The sequence below is a fragment of the Xenopus laevis genome, chromosome 9_10L (genome assembly GCF_017654675.1).
Source record: "Xenopus laevis strain J_2021 chromosome 9_10L, Xenopus_laevis_v10.1, whole genome shotgun sequence".
Classification (NCBI taxonomy): domain Eukaryota; kingdom Metazoa; phylum Chordata; class Amphibia; order Anura; family Pipidae; genus Xenopus; species Xenopus laevis.
The window spans coordinates 31,441,404-31,462,046 of record NC_054387.1 but is presented as its reverse complement, the minus strand read 5'-3'; the positions used below and the strand labels follow the sequence as shown (position 1 = coordinate 31,462,046).

At 37.9% G+C, this 20,643-nt stretch overlaps 1 long non-coding RNA gene across 2 annotated transcripts in view; it reads right to left on the bottom strand.

The window, feature by feature from the left end:
• Positions 1-15,385: 15,385 nt before the first annotated feature.
• LOC121398022 overlaps positions 15,386-20,643 on the bottom strand; it is a 111,297-nt gene continuing 106,039 nt past the window's right edge. Inside the window, exon 3 of one of the 2 annotated variants that reach the window (XR_005964075.1) lies at positions 15,386-15,704. This is a non-coding gene — a long non-coding RNA (uncharacterized LOC121398022). Of the gene's footprint in view, positions 15,705-19,975; positions 20,533-20,643 lie in introns of those variants that run through there. The other variant, XR_005964076.1, reaches the window with a different exon arrangement.

Below are 20,643 nucleotides of genomic sequence, written 5' to 3'. Positions count from 1 at the left end.
TTTGCCATACGTTGACTCAACGTATATGGCAAAAAATGACTATTTTCAGCATTTATATGGCATATTTTTTCTGGCCTCTGTGCTTCAGTGGCTGCGGCCAAAAAAACTGGGCAAACAATGCCTACAAGGTCAACGGCGTTCGCGAACCGCTCGCGTTTTTGCGCAAGTTCGCGAATATGTTCGCGAACTTTTTTTCCGACGTTCGCTACATCCCAGTCAATAGGAGAAGTCCCAAAGATTTTTTGATCTGTGCTGGGTTTCGTGCAATAACCCGAAGATTTCCGGGTTTTCAGACAAAAATTAGAAAAATCAGAAAAAGAGTTTTCGGGGGAAAATCCAAAAAATTTGTACGATTCGTATTTTTCACGATTTTTTCCGCAAACGCAATTTTCAAGAAGGTTTATTAATAAATAAGGCGAAAGAACCCATGCCGAGTTGGACGGAGTTTTTTTCAGAAAATATTGAGATTAAATCAGACTTTGATAAATAACACCCTAATGTGTATTATTTGGATTATTTAAATGAGACTCACTCATTTAAATGAAACGGGTTTACATTTGAGCTCTTTTATGCAATATATCTTTATAAAGACCTACATGGTTCGGGGGTATGGTTTTCCTTTAATAACAGCTATTCCCATATTTCTTGATTTTATGCAATACATATTCTGAAATAAGAAAATGCTTATAATTGCCTGCTATGATTTCATTAATGTAATTCACATGGTAATTGTGCCTCTTGAAAAAGCAGGCTTTCCTCACTATTTTGTACACAGTTTAATTTGAAGCATTTAAGCACTTCTTATTCAAAGTGGATTTTTGTCATCCTTTGCCAAACTGTTGATGGAGACAAAAACATTTTCCTTTGTAAATCTCAGAGTTTAGCATGTTTTCAGGTGAAACTCAAAATGTGGTTTGCAGTTTCCATTAGATAGATAAAGTTGTCATATCATTGTGAGTAAAAATTTAATTGTGAACAATATAGTATTTTAGACTCGAGCCACTGAAATGTCCTTTGATTACATTTTCTCTCACCGGAGAAAAATCTCAGAGAAAAACGGCTCCCCAGCTTCTAACATAATCATTTTGATTTAAATTGATAAATTTAAGCTTCCCCAAGTCCTGACATACATCACCAGGATAATATTTGAGACATAATTTTAAGAAGAACTTGTTAATACTTTTTAAATTGTTGTGAAAACTGTTTCAATTCCCTGGAACTAAGGTGTTGCATTTTGGCCTCAAACACCTTCTTCCCAAAATTAATTTCTCACAATGAATGTCCTATATGCAAGAGAAATACAAAATATATGGCTCCATACTATGTGTGGAGATTCCAAAGATGGGCTATTTGAATTGCACTGCATTTTCAAGACATGTAGGCAAGTTAGGCAGTGTAAAAGATGTAGGCTTGGGACAGCATTGTACTGGAGTCCCAGAGGCCCAGGACCCCCTGCCCCACCTGGGCTCAGCCATCCTCCCCTCCAGTCTCCCCTACCTCTGTCACTATGCCCCCAGCCACGACCCCCCTCTAGGACCCTGCTTTTACAGTAGTTGCGGCTGGGGAGGATGCAATTAGGGGGCCGTAGCCAGGTGGGGGTCTGGGCTGGTGGACAGGGGCGCTCCACCAATGAGGCGAGGTGAGACACTCACCTCACACTGCAGCGCCCCCCTGCAAATTTGCCGCTCCTGGTAACGAAGAGACGAATTTCCGGTTTTCAAACCGGAAATTCGGCTCTTCTAGTGCAGAGAGCACAATTGCGCTCTCTGCACTAAGCATCTCGGACCGCCCCTGCCCTCTCCGGCGCTGTAAAGGTTAGTGCTGTGGGGAGGGGTGGGGGCGGCAAAATAAGGCCGCCTCAGGCAGCATAATAGCAAGAATCACCCCTGCTGGTGGAGACCACCAGTCCGAACCTGGCTTGGGATGAGCAAATTTATTCACCAGAACAGTTTTGTAGTTGAATTTATAAAACAATACAAAAAATGGTTCAGTAAGAGCGTTACATCAGCTATCTGAACAATATCATCTCACACAAAGTTTCCTATATATGGACAGTAACACAGATACATAGTTCTAGTTCCAAATAAAAGTTATCCATTTGCACTGAGAAAATAGCACCTTACTGTTAAACACTATTCACATATTTCATATCAATAGCAATTCAATTATTATAACAATTCACATGCATTGCAAATATAATAAAGGTTGCCAATATTTATGGACAGTATTTATAAGTGACATAGTACGTTTTTGAATGAATCTTGCAAATGATGGAATGGCAGGATTTTTTTAATAAAAGCCAAAACTACCCTGGCAGCTATTAGTATATGGGAAGTTGCCACCTTATATTTTGGTTTACGTTCCTCCATGCCTAGATTGAGTAAAGCCAATGCTGAGTTTGGTTTATATTCTTCCTTTAGGATCTTTGAGATCATGTTGAAGACCAGTATACAGTACTTTGAGCTTTGGACAAGCTTTTCATTTGCAATTACAACCCCAGCCGTAAAAGTGCCACAAATAACTAATGTTGACCAACTCACCAAGTTGAAATGGTGGACTAGGTGCACTAGCCACAGACCCTCAGCTCAGATGGGCTGATAAACCAACAGCAATACTATTGAAGGGGGATCCAGGCACACTAGGAAATCCATAGGGCCACAAGTATAAAGATAAAGATTGTTTATTTCAGTTTAAATTAGTCGTGTAGGGCCATTAGGAGGTGTTCACATATAAATTTAAAATGAATTATACAATCCTTTACTTTATACTTGTGCCCAGTTCTATTTTCTATGGGGCCTAGAGCCCACTTCAATAAAACTACTGTTTTTTGCAGTGGCAATCATTTTAGCAAATCCATGCTAGAATCTTGCTATTTTTTGAGTTGGAAAAATATCCCATAAAAAGCCAATAGCATTATCAGTATTTCACCATGCATTTTGTTTTGCTATTATTGGAATTGGTATTTTCTTTTGCACTACAAAAAAAAGCCTTCCCATAAACTCAAAAGCATTTGACAAAATGTTATGTATTTCTGCAACATTTTCTGTGGTTTTGAGAATTGTTCAGCAAAACAAAATGGGCTCGTGATTTTCTACTACATTTCCAAAAATAGGACATCTGGAATTCTTTTTTGTTGCATCTTTACAGTTATACATGTATGAAAGTGAAAAGAGAAAAACATCAGGCAAAGGCTTGGACTGATATTAAAAGGGACTTATTTTCAGTAAATGGAATCTCACACCACTCACAGCAGCTGTTAATCCACAGTAATTATGAAAATGCATCTGACCTCCAATTGCAAGGCTATTTAAAGTTCAGCATGGCATTATTCTGAGAGGTTATTAAATTGGTAGGTTCCTGCATAACTGGTGATAAACAGCAACATCTCGTGCATCTATACCCTATAAAAAGTTTTACATTTCTATTAAAGGAACAATTGATAGAAGGTAAAATAACATAACATTTTTGTGTTAAAGTATAACTACTTATCTGTGGATGCGTGTTCATGCCTAACAAAATGTGAAAATTCAATGTGGAGAACAACAAGAGCTCCTCATAAGGTCATTACCAAGTTGGGCTCTCCTGCTGATATCCCTGTACTATTCCTCAAACATATGCAATAGTTAGCTGTATGAAAGGTTCACAAAACTATGCATCATTTTTCCCTGTGCATCTATGAATGCAACATTGAATTAGTTTGCAGTTTCAGTCTTGCCTAAGCCAAAAAGTAGTGACTAGATGGCTGTTGCCTGATGATACTTAGGACATAGTAAGTTCTATAAAAGTAGATTCCTGCATCAAGTCCAATGTTTTTTTATAGACTGTATAGGGATAATGGTATGGGACCTGTTATCCAGAATGCTTGAGACCTAAGATATTCTGAATAAGGGGTCTTTCTGTAATTTAGATCACAATACGTTGTTTTCTAAAAATGTATTTAAACATTAAATAAACCCAATATTGTTTTGCCTCTAATAAGGATTCCATTTAATATTATTTATAAGTACAAGTATGGGACCAGTTATCCAAAATGCTCGGGACCTGGGGTTTTCTGGATAACAGATCTTTCTGTAATTTGGATCTATATGCCCTAAGTCTACTAGAAAATCATGTAAACATTAAATAAACCCAATAGGCTGGTTTTGCTTCCAATATGGATTAATTGTATCTGTATCAAGTTCAAGCTACTATTTTATTATTACAGAAAAAAAGGAAATCACTTTTAAAAATGTGGATTATTTGGATAAAATGGAGTCTATAGGAGACAACCTTTCCGTAATTTGTAGCTTTCTGGATAAAGTGTTTCCGGATAATGGATCCTATACCTCTATGCAATACACAATTTGAATTCCCAATACGATAAAAGAGTAATGAAGAATATTACATCGCGTAATGCAAACTTTAATTTAACTTATTTGTGCAAATTTTCCCTTTGCAACTTTTATCACATTTCCCCTGTAAACGTGTTTGTGCAAAGGCATACATTTTCACATTGCAATCATTTTTTTATTACTGTCCTTTATTACATTCCCCCGCTCATCCTATTTACCAAAATATCCCAGCCTGCTACAGATTAGATCTAAATTTTGAGGTGTAAAGGTTTTTTACATTTTTTTGTTGGAAATTAATCACTCTACTAGACTATAGTTATTCCTGCAACTCTAGTACAAAAAAGGGAGGTTGTGGGTGCACTCCTAAGGCTAAGTAAAAATGTATTAAAGTATAACTTAATCAGTGCACATTCACTGGGCCCCTGTCTAAGTAATTCAGTATATATGCCTGTACCTCTCTGCATAGTAGCATTAATACAGTAACGTAACTAGAGGGGGGCGGCCAGGCCCCCCGCCCACCTCAATACGCTTTTTTTCTTCCCGCAACTCTGCAGGAGTCATTGGCGAGTGAGCTGCCGGGGGGCCCTGTGGACCCCCTGCTCCCCCGGTAGTTACGCCACTGCATTAATAGAAGTAAATTCTCCTGAACCTTGGTTTCATTCTGAGGGCTAGATCCTCCCCCGCCACTAGCTTGTGGCTTTTAAAAGAGAGATATTGCTCAAACCATTTTTTTTTTTTTTTTTTTTAAATTCTGCAACTCTAACATTTCTTTTGCCACAGTTTTCACTTAAAAATGCTAGGGAACAATAATAAACATTGGACAATTTCCATAGGACGTTTTTGCACTGGTGACAGAATAACAAAAGAAAGCAATTATTTTTCTGTTAATAAATTATAATAACTTCTACATCAAGCTTTACTTTATTGGAAAATACTGTAAATGCACTGCACTCTTACATTTTGCAAAATCATAAAACAATTAAATAATAATATTTCATACAGCATACTATTTCATTTCAGTAAAATATTCCATACAAGCAGTGTGCATTTATATTTTGTTCCTAGCTGAAATTTTGCCAAGAGACTTGGCCAGCATTCTGGTTTCTGTCCAAGGTGCTGAAAGCAGGATTAATGCTGCACCTCATGGTAAGTCATTCAGGGTTAGAATTTGAAAAAGAAAAATGCATGGATACTTCTAATTCCATTCCAAGGAAGGTAATTTAAGAATTATCATAATCTAGCCCTGTGGGTAAAGATGATGGCTGAATGTTTCTTAACAAAAAGAAATAGTAGGCTTGATGAATCTACTGCTGTAGCCAGCATGGTTAACACTTAGCACCTTATTGAACTTAAGTGCAATCGTTTATGCATGACTATGAAATGTACTACCTAGTTCCTCAATAAAGAAGAGAGAATTTGAGAGTAAATAACTGAAACACTCCCCAGTGTTAACTTTAGTCCCATTCTGTTGTTTTATGTTTGTGATTTAGCCTTGGATTTTATTTTATTTTTATTTTTGAAGAGACAATATAGGTATAAAGTTTTAAGAATCACATACAGTATGGTTGGTGAGCCAATTGTTGCAGAAATTATATTTTTAGTCTAATCATAGCTAGGTTTTTTAAGGGTAAGAATGTTTTCAGATGGTGTTGGAGGTTAGATTGAGTTCAGAAAGCTCATTCATTAAAGGGTCCTTTTCCTGCTTCATCCTTCTTTGTGCTGGGTTTTTAATAAAAAAGTTGGCTTTTTTTACTCTACTGCACGTGCGTCGGCTGGGGGCCATTGAAGAACAAAGAAACGGAAGAAGATGAATGCTCTATGGTGTTCGTTCAGAAGTACCCCCAGCCTGGTGCAGTTTTCTGCTAACACCGGTCTGGGGTATCAGATTAATGATTATAATCACTGGGGGGGGTACATTATATCTTTTCATTGTGCTGGGTGTGTATTTTATAATAAAAAATCCATCTTTTTTCACTGTACTGCACATGCGGGGGCCTTTGAAGAATGTAGAAGTGGAAGAAGAAGAATGGTTGTTCACCACAGGCTGGTGCAGTTTTCTGCTAAGAGAGCACTTGCCTGGGGTATCATGTAAATTATTATAATCCCTGGGGGGGGTGCCTAACATTCGACATCCTAGTGATTTAACCTTTAACCATTTCATTTCCATACCTCCGGGCCCCGCGTGTCACACATGAGCGAATGCCGGCGCATGAACGAATGCCGCCACTTCACTGGCCCATAATTTGTTTTTTAATGGGCCCAGCCAAACGGGAACTGTGTCTGGGCCGGCGGGGGCCCTCAGGGCCCAGTCTGACCCAGCGTGGAGGCAACTGGGGGCCAGAAGGAAGTTTAGGAAGCATTGTTAATAGCAGGTCTGGGCTGGCAGGGCCCACAATGGCCGGGGCCAACTGGGTTTTTTCCCGGTGTCCCGTCGGCCCAGTCTGACCCTGCACTTGCCTGCCCTATGACTAGAAAGCACAATGCAAGGCTACAGTGCCTTTTAAGTTTCCCCTTAGGCAATGTTTCACATTAAGTTTTTATATAGGATTTATTTACATCAAACTTATACAGAAACCCAATAGGATAATTATGCCTTCAAGAAAAGCAAATCAGTTAAACAGGATGCTATGGGATATGGCATTGCAATACTTTCTGGATAATGGGATTCTAAATAATACATTTCTGCAAAAGAAATCTTGTCTAGAAAACTGAAACCTTTGACTATGGTAATAAGGCTATTTGCAAATATGAAAAGGGTTTAATTAGTAAACTATGCATGTATCAGGTATTTTTTATGTATTGTTCCACACAGTTTTTTACATTTTTAATTTGAGCTTTACAAAGCATGGAACACAAGACTGATTCCCACTGCCATAAAAAGCCAACATGTTCCTCATTCTAATGATTACTCTAGTAGTAGTCTCCCTCCTACTGTAGTAGCTAAAGAACAGAGTAGTCCTAGTGCATAATTCCTACTTACACGATGGATACCTGCAGAACTTACAGTTTTCATTTAATTCTATGTTGGTCACAATAAGTCAAGTACAAGATTGTGTCCATCAAGAGACGATGTTGAATCACTTATGGCACACCAAACCCAATGCTCTAACATGGCTTTACTGTAATATATTTGTATCAAATATTCAGCCATATCCTCAATTTATGGTTTTCATGCATTTCTAAATAGAGTTCAAATCCATTGAACCTCTGGGACGCATTGCAACCATGACTTCCTTTGTATTTCCAAGCAAGCAGTTGTATTTCCTAGATATAATGCAACAATACACTCTTGCTGGTTGCCCTAAGGTCATCTATCATCAGTTTTAGTAGTACTTCACTATATTGTCTAGTAGGAATGATTGAACATACAGACAGAGGTATCCTAAAGTGATATCTCAGGCTATACCCCAATAGATATCAAAGAATCTATTTCCCCAACTGTGTCCCTAGGTGTAGTATGAGATGGATTAACATAAGATGATGTTTGTGAAGATTCTCAATTATCCAGTTTATGGTATATCTGAAGAAATAAGTCAAATCAACTGGACTAGCTGTGTTTTTCCTGAAGACGTTTCAACAGCCAGTTGGATGATTGGTCTTCAAGAAAAACACAAGTCCAGTAGATTTAACTTATTTCTACAGATATAACATAGGCTGAATTTATGGAAAAAAAAAATCTCAAATTCTATGTACTCATTTTATTGTCGGTAGTAGTAGTGCAGTGTCCCAGGGGGTGTGACCAGATGAAAGTGGTTGAGTATTCTCAGCATACAGTGCATCAGAAGGAAAAAAAAAAGCTACATTTGCTTGTAGCTTTTACAGAAATATAAAACTATGTCAGCACAGTGAATCCCCTTACATGCTGGGTACCATGGATCTTGGAGACACATCTTCTGGGATCTCCCCTCCCCCTGTGTCTCTTAAACTTTATTAGCACTATATAAATAGAGAGATACAGTAGAACTCCCATTTTACATTCCCTGATTTTAAGTTTCCTCTGATTTTACATTGATTTGTCGTCCCACCTATATATTATGCATAATACATTTCCCTGATTTTACATTTTCCTGGATTTCAGGTCCCCTGAAAAATGTAAAATGGGGGTTCTACTTACATACATTTCAAAATACTGAGGAATGGTATTCTGCTGGAACTGTACATTTTTACTATGAAAAAAAGAAAAACTACAGAGTCTGGATGAGACAAAGGGGACTTTTCTGATGTATTTCCGCTATATGCTGCTTTACCGGTCAATACAAATATATACTCGCCAGCTTGATTGGGGTCCAAAGCACCGGTTTTTAAACTCAATAATTGATTGTGCTTACAAGAAATTCTTCCCTCCATTAAAGTGTTTACTATTTCACATCAGCAAAATCTGGTTCCAAAAGAAAAATATAATGAAAGCTGAGACCATGGCACTGACAAATAAAAATAAATAAAAAATAAAATCAGTTGCTGTTCATTTCCATCAGACCTAAAGTCTGTTTTTAGTCACCTCATGCTCCGCTGAACAAAAAGCTTCCTGCCATTGCTAGACAGTTTTAAAGTAAAGCAGGCCATTATAAAATAACAAGCTTATTGTGCTGTATCCACAAAGTTTGCCGTAAAAGCTTATTTTAATACAGAAAGCAAATAAGCAATGGTTAGGTTCCATCGGAAATAAATAGATGCTTCTATTGTAAGGATAACATTCTATTTTCATGTAAAACCTGGAGGCTGGTCGTATTTCGGGGGTTCACTCATAATTCTAAATAGACGTCTCTGGGTGTCTAACATATTTTCTTTTAACATATATTACATACACTATACTATATTAGGTGTTCACCTTTGAGATAACTTTTAGCATGATGTAGAGAGTAGTGATGGGCGAAATTAGCGAAAACGGGCGCGAAAATTCACCAGCGTCAAAAAAAATGAACGCTGGCATCCAAAAAAACAGACGCCTCCATCAAAAAGGAGACGTGGCGCTGTTTCGCAAATTTTTCGCCCATCACTAGAGAGTGATATTCTGAGATAATTTGATTTTTTTTTTTATTATTGAAGGTTTTTGAGTTATTTAGCTGTTTATTCAGCAGCTCCTCAATTTGTATTTTAAGCAATCTGGTAACTTGGGCCCAAATTACCCTAGCAACCATGCATTGATTTGAATAAGAGACTGGAATATGAATAGGAGAGGGTCTGAATAGAAGGATCAGCAATAAAAAGTAGCAATAACAATACATTTGTTGTCTTACAGAGCATTTGTTTTTTTTAGAAGGGGATAGCGACGCCCATTTGAAAGCTGCAAAGAATCAGAAAAAAAAGACAAATAACTATAAAAAATAAATAATGAAAACCTATTGAAAAGTTGCTTATAATTGGTCGTTCTATAACAAACCAAAAGTTACTTTAAAGGTGAACCACCCCTTTAACTAAAATTTCAGCAGCAATTGCATCAGGTGCAACACACTCTTGTGACTGCAATGACCCTGGAATTCTAGGAAAAGCGTTGCATTATGGGAAAAAAATGATTGTACTCAAAATTCCACTTGAGTAAGTGACCTATCATGTCTTGGGTGGTTGCTGTACTGACTATGATAAGCTGTAAGGGTTAAACATTTTAGCAAGGCTTTGCTTTCCTCATAAGCAGTCCTATTTATACTTTCACATATGTTTAACCTTTGGCACATTGCTAAGGTATGCACATTAAGTAGTCTGAGCAATATTCAAGTGTGCCAGTCAGAATGTACCACATTAACATATATCCAATGAAAAAAAGGTAATTTGTAATGTTTTTGAAATGGTATAAATACATGTATATGTCAAAGATGTGCTCGGGATCAGCAGTATGTTGGTAATGCTGATCCACACAATTGGTCCATACACTTGTGTGTAATAAATCTTCTATGCAAGAATTTTCTCTCTCTCATTATTGGTTTATACAGGTTTAAAGGTTTGTATAATTTATACTTGAAAATGAAGGTAATCACAGTAATAATATGAAATAATAAAATTATTATTCTATATGAGGTCTATGGGGAAAAAGGCTAAAAATCAGGGGTGCTTCTACAATGAGGCGACCTGAGCAATTTGCCTCAAGCGGCAGAATTTTAGTCATCAGAAGGGACAGCCGTTGCGCCTCTGTAATATCTCCAAATTATAGAAACAAATAAAGTGTGCTGCAAAAAAAAAAGACACTTGCTTGCGCCTTCAGTGACCTCCAGGGGCTACTGTCCTACCTTGTCCAGTTAGCTTGTTGGGAGAGATTGAGCCAATAAGAGAGTGTGCCGGCATAACACTGTGCAGTGCTCCTCTCATATTGTCATCCGCTCAGCACACATTGCGGGAAGAGGGACAGATTTTAGTGCAGGTTGTGTGTGGCAGCCACCCCCAACCCACTCCAGCACAAAAATAGTAAGCACAGGAAAACAAGGGGAGTGGCAACCAGCAGTGTCGGACTGGGACACAAGGGGCCCACCCAAAAACCTTTGACCAGGGGCCTACCAATTAATCTTAGACCAAGGGAACACTTTCACTACTATTATTCTTCCTCTCCTCACTCAACCTCTTTTCTCCTAGTCTCTTTTCTTTACATACTATATACAAATGTCTAGCAGCATGAGGGCCCACTGGCACCTGGGCTCACCGGGATTTTTCCTGGTATCCCGGTGGGCCAGTCGACACAGGCAACCTGGGTCGTACTGGAGCATTGGGGCCCACTGGTGCAGCAACCGAAGTGCCCTCCTGAAATCACAGGGCCCCCTCGAGACTTTCTGGACATCGTTCCCCCGCCGTGCCCGTGCGCGCATGCGTGAACACTGACTTGCCGCACACATGCACAAATGTAGCAGCTCAGCTCATCAGGGAAGCAGGTCTGGGCCAGCGGGTGCCCATTAGGGCTGGGGCCCACCAGGTTTTTTTACCGACCCTGGCGGCAACAACTTGGCTTCCTCAGGGAAGCACTAATCCATGAAACGCCCGTGCTGAAAATCTTTAGATTATGTAATATGATGATATAGATCCTTTCTTTCTGCCTGTGCATTTTTCCTTTTCTATGTGTTTGTATTAATACATACAGTGCGACTCTGCACAGCTATAATCCTTTCCTTGCAGACAGTACAGAATGTGGATAGCATTTATCTGCAGTTTCTCCGGAAAAATAATGTTATTAAACAGTGGAGCATATGCATCATCTTATGCTCTAGAACAGGGGGTACTCAACTTAATTATCAGGACCCAGAAATGGGTCAGAATGGTTCATTGTATGGGATTCGTTATCCGAAAACCTACAAGCTCCAAATTACAGAACGGCCGTCTCCCATAGACTCCATTTAATCCAAATAATCCCAATTTTCAAAATGTATTTCCTTTTTCTCTGTGATAATAAAACAGTACCTTGTTCTTGATCCAAACTAAGAAAAAATTAATCCTTATTGGAAGCAACCCTACTGGATTTATTTGATGTTCACATGATTTTCTAATAGACGTAAGGTATGAAGATCCAAATTACAGAAAGATCCATTATTAGGAAAACCCCAGGTCCCAAACATTCTGTATAACAGGTCCCATATAACTGTAATACTGCATGTCTTAAAGGAGAACTAAAGCTTAACCAAAGAAGTAGGGTAGACATGTTGTACATTATGTTCTGGGCTTTTGTACCAGCCCAAGGCAACCACAGCCCTTTAGCATTAAAGATCTGTGCATTTGAAGATGCTCCTGTACCTCCCCATCTTCTTTTCTGTGGATTCACTGCACATGCTCTGTGCTGCTGTCAGTATATAAAATATAAATGTCACGATATAAGGCTGATTAGTAAATAATTCTGATAATTGGCAAATTGCAGCTCAGAAACCAGCATTATTAGCATCAGAATTTAATAATCAGCCCTGTAGCATCAGTTTATATGACAGGCAAACCTATTTTTCTGCTGGATGATTTGCAGTGACCCCTAAACTCAGCTTCTCAACAGAAGCTCAAAGCCTACTGAGCATGTGTGTATAGCAGACACTCCTAACAAAATCCAAGATGGGAAATGCCTGTGGCAACTTTGAAGGCCTGAACCTTTAGTCTGGTTCAGTAAGTTCAGTATATCAAATATAGAATTTAGGGTTTAGTTCTCCTTTAAAGGAGATGGAAAGGCTTCGTACATTTGGGGGTGCCAAATGTTAGGCACCCTCAAGTGATTGTATTGACTTACCTGAAACCCCGGGCTGGTGCTCCTATCAGCAGAAAACTGCACCGGCCCGGGGTTATACCAGTGAGCACCATGGAGTGGTCCAGCTTATTCTTGCTTCAAATTTCCTGGGTCAAACTCATTTGCAGTTTAACGAAATAGCCGACTGTTTTCGTTCTACTGCACATGTGCAGCTGAGCGAAGGAAAGAGGAAGACTGAAGAGGATCACTCCGTGGTGCTCACTGGTATAACCCCGGGCCGGTGCAGTTTTCTGCTGATAGGAGCACCGGCCTATGGTTTCAGGTAAGTACAGTCACTTGGGGGGTGCCTAACATTTGGCATCCCTAAGTGTACGAAGCCTTTCCTTCTCCATTAATATGTTCTTTGCAATAAGTGTTTCTGTTCCAAGGGCAGGCATTTTTATTTTCTCTTTTCTAACCTAACACATCTGGCTGCTTGTTGTTGATAACAAAAGAAAGGAGCTCAAGAAACATGAAGATTGACTGGGAAGAAATACACTGAATGTATTGCAAGTTGTCGAGTATAAAAGCCTGAAATAAGACATAAATGAACTGCAGGAAAAGAAGAGTAGCGCCTGATTTATAAAAAGAAATTTAACAGACCTTTTATTGGAAAAATCTCACATCTCACGTTCTGTAAATTGGAACGGAATCATCACATGGAGAAAATGAAGAATGCTTAAAGGGGTGGTTCACCTTTAAGTTAACTTTTACTATGTTATAGAATGTCTAATTCTAAGCAACTTTTGAAATGGTCTTCATTAGTTTTTGAATTGTTTGCCTTTTGCTTCTGACTTTTCCCAGCTTTCAAATGGGGTCGCTGATCCCATCTAAAAACAAATGCTCTGTAAGGCTACACATGCATTGTTACTGCTACTTTTTATTACTCATCTTTCTATTCAGGCCTCTCCTATTCATATTCCAGTCTCTTTTTCAAATGCATGGTTGCTAGGGTTATTTAGATTGCTGAAATTGCAAACTGGAGAGCTGAGGAATAAAAAGCTTTATAATCACAAAAAAACACAAACGACAATTGCAATTGTCTCGCACTACATTATACTAAAAGTTAATTTAAAGGTGAACAACCCCTTATTAATATTACTCCGTATAGAAAAAGAGATTCTCTTTTTTTATTTTATGCCAGTCACCTGTCATCTTTTTCCCAGCACTGTCATGAAGTCTTTGGGATTCTTAGAAAGCAAAATTCTGGGTCTGAGTCTGGGCCATGGAACAGTAATGTTTGGTGTAGGTGGAACCAGGGTGACTAGAGGCAGAAAAAAGTGCCATATTTCTATACAGGGTTGGACTGGGCCAGCAGGACACCAGGAAAAAAACCTGGTGGGCCCTGCCGGCCCAGACCGGCTCCCGGCAGGAGTCCTGCCACCGACCTCCCTTGTCTGGGGGGGGGATTGGTAAACTAGGGTTGTGGCAGGGAGCACCCCAGTCCGACCCTGTTTATATATTATAAGCCTCATTTATGGCTGCAGAGCTCAATTCTAGAACACAAATCCCCATGGTTTTTTTCCCACAATGCAGCATTCAATCTCATTTTACCCGTGCCATTATAGCCACCAAGGAGAGTTTTGCTCAGAGTTGCAGCCAAGACAATTGTGACTAGCAACTTTAGCATGTGAATCGTATCACCACTATTATTGCCTAATTTGCTGGGTGCAACCAGATTGCTTAAACTGCAAACTGGAAAGCTGTTGAATTAAAAGCTAAATAACTCAAAAACTACAAATGATAAAAAAAAATGAAAACCAATTGCAAATTGTCTCCGATTATCACTCTCTACATCATACTAAAATTTTATTCAAAAGTGAACAGCCTCTTTAATGCTCAGAGTATAAAAAAAATATACAGGCATAGGACCCGTTATCCAGAAACACATTATCCAGAAGGCCATCTCCCAAATGTTCCATTTTAAACAAATAATTCTAATTTTTAGAAATTGTTCCCTTTTTCTCTGTAATAATTTAACAGTATATTGTACTTGATCCAAACTAAAATATAGTTACTGGGTTTATTATTATTTAAATGCTTAAATTATAAAAGAATCTACCAACCCTAACGCCCAGAAATTCTGAAAGCCACAAGAGATACAACCTCTTCACTAAAGGCAGTCACCTACACTGAAATGATGCTGAAAATAATCCATAGAGACTACCTATCCCTACACAATAGACATCTCATAAACCCTTACATCGACCCAGATTGTCCAAATTGCGACACCACCAGCAGATCTGTTTCACTGCCTATGGGACTGTCTGCACATAAAACTCTTCTGGATACAAATCAGAGATTGGGCCATGTGTAACGTACTAGTTAGTTGGAACCTTTGGTGATTGCAGGTACACACTGATGCACAGGGCACCCCTGTGGAGTCCGGCAGAATTTAAAAACCAGGAATTTAAACAGGATAAATACGCTTCGGCAGGATCAGTAATCTGAAGCCATCTTGGGCACTCTCAAAATGGAGGACTGGGCTTTTAAAGCTTTTGGTACCAAAGATTAAAATTTGGTGACTTTTCGTGACTACCTGAACCCGGAAGTGCTCGCCTGCACAGAGAGACGCGTCAGGAGGTAAGAGACAGAGAGAATCTCCCAGCGCGTCTTACACCATTTCTGTCTTGGTGAACTATGTGCCGTTCTCCTCTGAGTGGGCAATATTTAAGTCATACTCCCAATTCCAATCAATACTTACTGGTGGGAGCACAAAACGTCTGACGGTCATATGTGTATGTGGTAGCCAAAAAAAAAAAATACTCCAATGGTGTATACACACTAGCCCACCTCCATTCATGCTTTTCCAGAAAAAATATTCCATGCGTTTCTCATGGAATGGGCAGAGGCAGCCTTACAAAAGTAAACCTACACTAACAAACTCTTTTCTACATCGACAACTTACCACTAAAGCACAAAAAACAGAGTAACTACTTCCATGCCACCAAGTGGTATGAAAGAAGAATGGTATTACAAGACCCACCCATCCACTTACTTGCGGGTTAAGAGAGTGTTCAGCATGAGGAGTCCTGATCCAGGTCCCTGTTCTCTTACCTATCTTTCTATTCTTCTTCTTTTCCATTTTGTTACCGTTCCTTTCAAATGACTTTACCTTTATTGGACAATCAGTTCACTAGTGATGGGCGAATAAATTTGGCAGACTTGAATTTGCAGTGAATTTCTACGTTTCGCTGCAAGCAAATTAATTTGTGGTTAATGGGTTTTGAGAATTTTTCAGGACAGATTTGTCCATCACTACAGTTCACTTATTTTTTTGCAGTTACCTGTATGCGAATAATTGAAAGCTTATTGTGTAGGAACAGCTATGCACCTGAAACCATTACAACGAATGTAATATGCTTTTCCATTCTCTTTAATGTATCCCAATGCTATCATAGTATTTCTTACTTAATAGCTTTTTCCTCACTGTGCTTCAAATAAAGAGTTGTAAAAAAAAATGTTCAAATGATATTTTAGTAGACAGACGACCCCAGGTCCTGGGCATTCTTGATAACTAATCCCATACCTGTACTAGAGACTCAATTAACAAGCACTAGTGGGTGTTTGTACTGTAATACTTGTGGCTGGCAAGCACTGGCTAGAAAAATCTTTTTTGTACTAAAATCCTTTGGTAGCAGATTTGGATTTAGACATTCTACATTGGTCATCACAGATGGTGGCATAACCAAAATAACCAGTGAGGCTGTAACTAGTGCATGTGTTATAAACATAAACGCACTTCTGTTCTTTTCATGAAGGAACTAAGGGGGTTATTTACTTAACTCCAAATGCCAAAAACATGAAAAAAGTTCTTTTTTTTTAAATTATAAAATCAGAATTTTTTGTGAAAAAAACAATTTTTTAAGGATTTATTATACCCCGAGAATGGAAAAAGTCAGAATCCGAAAATCCGGCATCTCAGACCTACCTAGGTTGCATATAAGTTAATGGGAGAAGTTATTTTGATATGTTCTGGTTTTTGTGCAATAAAGTGAAAATTTTGTGGTTTTCAGACAAAAATCTGAAATAAATTACTTTTCGGGGTGGAAACTCCAAAAAATGTAATACGATTAAATTTTATTTCTCCATTTTTTGTTTTTTTTCCCCCACAAACAAAATTCTCGGTAAAGTGTATTAATGTTAGGCAAAAAAACTCATGCGAGTTCTTTTCAGCAAATATTGAGATAAATTCAGACTTTGATAAATCTGCCTATTAAACTAGGAAAACATAACTGTCAATAATGGGGTGTTTCTCTTTCTAACCGTTTGTCTTATCATAGAATATGCAGGGAAAGCACAAAGCCATAAACACTCACCAGAGACACCCTGGAAATCTATTCTGTTTAGCTGTAATTAATTTCACATATTTAGAAGGTACTAGATAACAAGTGGAAGTTGTACCCTGCTAACACCAGGTCAGCCCCAGCAAAATTAAACTAAGAATATCAGACCGATTCCCCAAGCGCTTAACTACACTATAAATCAAGCTAAACAATGTGTTGGCTCCATTTTCCTGGAGCTCTAAATTTAATTAAGAAAAGCAATTTTCTCTCCTTCAGAAAAAATAAATGCATAAAAACAATCAGAGGAAGGTGCGCCTAACAAAGGTATGATGCTTAGAGAAGTAATTTATTTAAAAAAGCGTAGGTACAGAAATCTCATTTTACTGGGGAACTACAGTACCTCAATATGAATCACTTTCAATTGCACTTTGAAGTCAGCATTGCTTGTTTATAACTAATACTCCTGTAGAAGGGTTGTCTTTAAGATTAGACAATATATTAGGATATGGTTGGGAAAGGTACCTATTTATTACTAATTCTGTTTGGTTCAGGCAGGAAAGTATACAATACCAAGGATTCTACCTTATGCCTGGTTTGAAAAAGTACAGACCAGATATAAGGGAGCCTTAGAGGCCCATTTATTAAAAGGTCAAGTGGTAGAGCTTTTTGAAGTCCTGATTAAACTAATTTTTTCTAAAACCACAAATTCCATGAAATTTATTAAAAGTTCCAAAGTACAAATGGAAAAACAAAGTGCTAAAAAGTAGAAAAACCATGATAAAATTAGAGTTTTGCGGACAGTTACTAGCGAAAAAAACACCAAAAACATCTAAAAAATCTGAATGGCTAAAAAAAAAAAAAAAAAAAAGTCCAATAGGATCAGCTTCTGACTTCTATAGGACCTTGACTGCTTTTACTGGCTGAAATTTTATATTAAGATTTATTGTGGCTTTTACACTTTTGTGGTTATTTAATCAATTTGGAATTTATCTGGTCGGGCTTTTTGGGGCAAAACTCAAAATTTTCATTTTATTTTTTAAAAAACTTTAGATTTATTAAAGCCTGATGCTGTACAAAGCCCAAATCCAAAAATTTGCCCTTTCAGACCTGCCAAGGCTGTGTATAAGTCAATGGCAGATGTCCCTATTCTATTTGGAAGTTTCTGTGGTCTGCGCTGGAATTAGCCTAAAAGTCCTACCATTTTAGGCAAATATCAAGTGATTCGGGAAAAAAACCCTAAGAAATAATAAGATTAGAGTTTTCGCTCGATTTCATCGAGTTTTTTCCGAACCAAGTAAATCAATCTTTTTTAATAATAAATAAGGTAAAATTGGGTATCTGAGTTTGATCATGGTTTTTTAAATTTAAATAATTAGATAAATTCAGAGTTTAGTAATAACCCCCCGCATCTCAAATTTTTAGTTTTAGAGAAATTTTAAAAAAAAAATACAAATTTTTAGAGAAAAAATATGATTTGTGAAAATAAAAGAAATCTGAATATTAGTAAATAGGTTCTAGAAAAAGATTTTTAAGTACATAAATGATGCAAATGTTTTATTTGAGACAGTTTGTTTTGTGTGAATTGACTCAAATGGCAGAAGTGTAATTACATTTTCCAAAGGAATAGACAGCGTATTGTCTAGATTTTATACACAGCAGGGTCTTCTGCAATCAATGCACTTTTCAATTCATACTGCATAGGGAAAAAAATTGTTCAGACTTATGAACTGAAACCAGAACAGACTGATGAACTGGCAGCCTGAATGTCCCATAAACCTGCTTTTTAACAGTGTCCTGGCCACAACCTACAACAGTCCTTTTCTCCGCAGCTCTCTAAACTGCACCCACTCCCTTCCTACTCACTGGTTCCCACTTCCCCAACAGAGAGCTCACAACTCAATTCTTTTCCAAAGCTGATGACTCTTCAATCCCATCACTTGCATGGGCTGTTCCAGGCTCATTGAAAAGAGCCCTTGTTTTTCTCATTTGATCTCATATAGGAGTCTGGGAGATATATGCCACAGTATTTAGAAATATACATTAAGGGGGTTATTTATTAAAGGTTGAGCTTGAGAGGTTGCTTCTACCTCAAATAAACTCACAAATCGAATGTGTGCCTATTTATGAAAAAACCCAGATGTAAAAAACTCAAATGAATGCAATCGGGAGGGAAAAACTTTAATAATTAAAGTTTTCAGGCCCAACCCCCCCCCCCCAAAAAAACCCAGAAATCATGAAGGCTAAAAATATCTTCAAACGGTTCAAGGGATCTCTTTCGTTGTGTTCTACGTGACCTCGATGGGTTTTAGCTGGAGAATTTTGGATTCTGGCTTTTTGCAGCTTCGGGGCATGATACATCTCAAAAAGTTTGCATTTTTTTAACGCATAAAATTTGAGTTTTACTGAAACTACCCTCAAAAAAACTTTTTCGGGAAAAAACATAACCTTTAATAAATACACCCTAAGTATAACATAACTATTAATGACAACAAATACATCAACCCAAATAAATTAAGGCACACAAGGGAGTCATTTCAGTACACAGGGCTGGTGCATACTGCAAAGGGTGAATATTTCTTATGTGTGAAGAATAACACATAGGCATACTGAATACTTATTGGAGCTTAGTTACATTGACTTTATTCACATCATGATCACATCCACTGCCTTGCATTGTAAAGTGATGCTTTAAAGTTCTGGTATGCTGAAATCTGGGATAGTCCAAAGAGTACAGGTATAGGATTTTTTGTAGATTTAATGTATAGAGATCCAAGTTATGGATAGAGCTTTCTGGATAACAGGTCCCATACCTGTATTGCATAATGAGAACTAAGCTATACTATATCTATCATATATAATCCAAACTGACTACAGGTATGGGATCTGTTAGCTAGAATGCTCGGGACCTGGGGCTTTCCGGATAACGGATCTTTCTGTAATTTGGATCTTCATACCTTCAGTCTACTAAAAAAATCATGTAAACATTAAATAAACCCAATAGGCTAGTTTTACCTCCAATAAAGATGAATTATATCTTTGTTTCGATCAAGTACAGTTCTATGATTACAGAGAAAAAGTTTTATTTTTAAAACATTTTAAAAAATATTTTTTTTAAAATTTGGATTGTTTAGATAAAATGGAGTCTATGGGAGACGACCTTTCCGTAATTCGGAGCTTTCTGTATAATAGGTTTCTAGATAACAGGTCCTATTCCTGTATTAATGATAGCTACTTTTCAGTCTGTAGATGATCCAATTAAATGAATAGTTTGCAGTAGTGATGTGCGGGTTAACCCTAAACCCTGTGGGGACCCAGATGGGTTTGTGATGGAATTGGGTGTGGGTTAAGGTCGGGTGCGAGTTGCGTTCTGATCAAAGAAGAATTATGCTCCAAATTTTTCTTTAATTCACCAGTCCCCTCATCAATACCTTCTCCCCTATTTGGCATATTATTCATTCAGTAGTTTACAGCCTAAATACACCACTCAATAGTGTAGCACACCTTAATAACTAATGTGATCGACCAGAATGTGCTAATAACAAATATCTTGCTCACCTCTTATATTGTAGGTCACGTCATACAACCACGATTTCTATTTACTGCCCCAAGTCCCTTGGACACACATCTGACATTGATTTCATGTTACTGCCTAACTTTATATATAAAAAAAACCACAGAAGCATTAAGCAAAAACTGTTTTTCCTGAAGCCGGTTGAAGAAAGCAAGGTGTTTGGCCCTGGAGAAACAAGCAGAAAATTCATGTGTAGCTCCGAAAACTCCAACTTCCTTGCAAGTTTTATTACTTGTTTGCCTCGAGAGGAAAAAGCCATTGCGGTTTCAGCTTTCA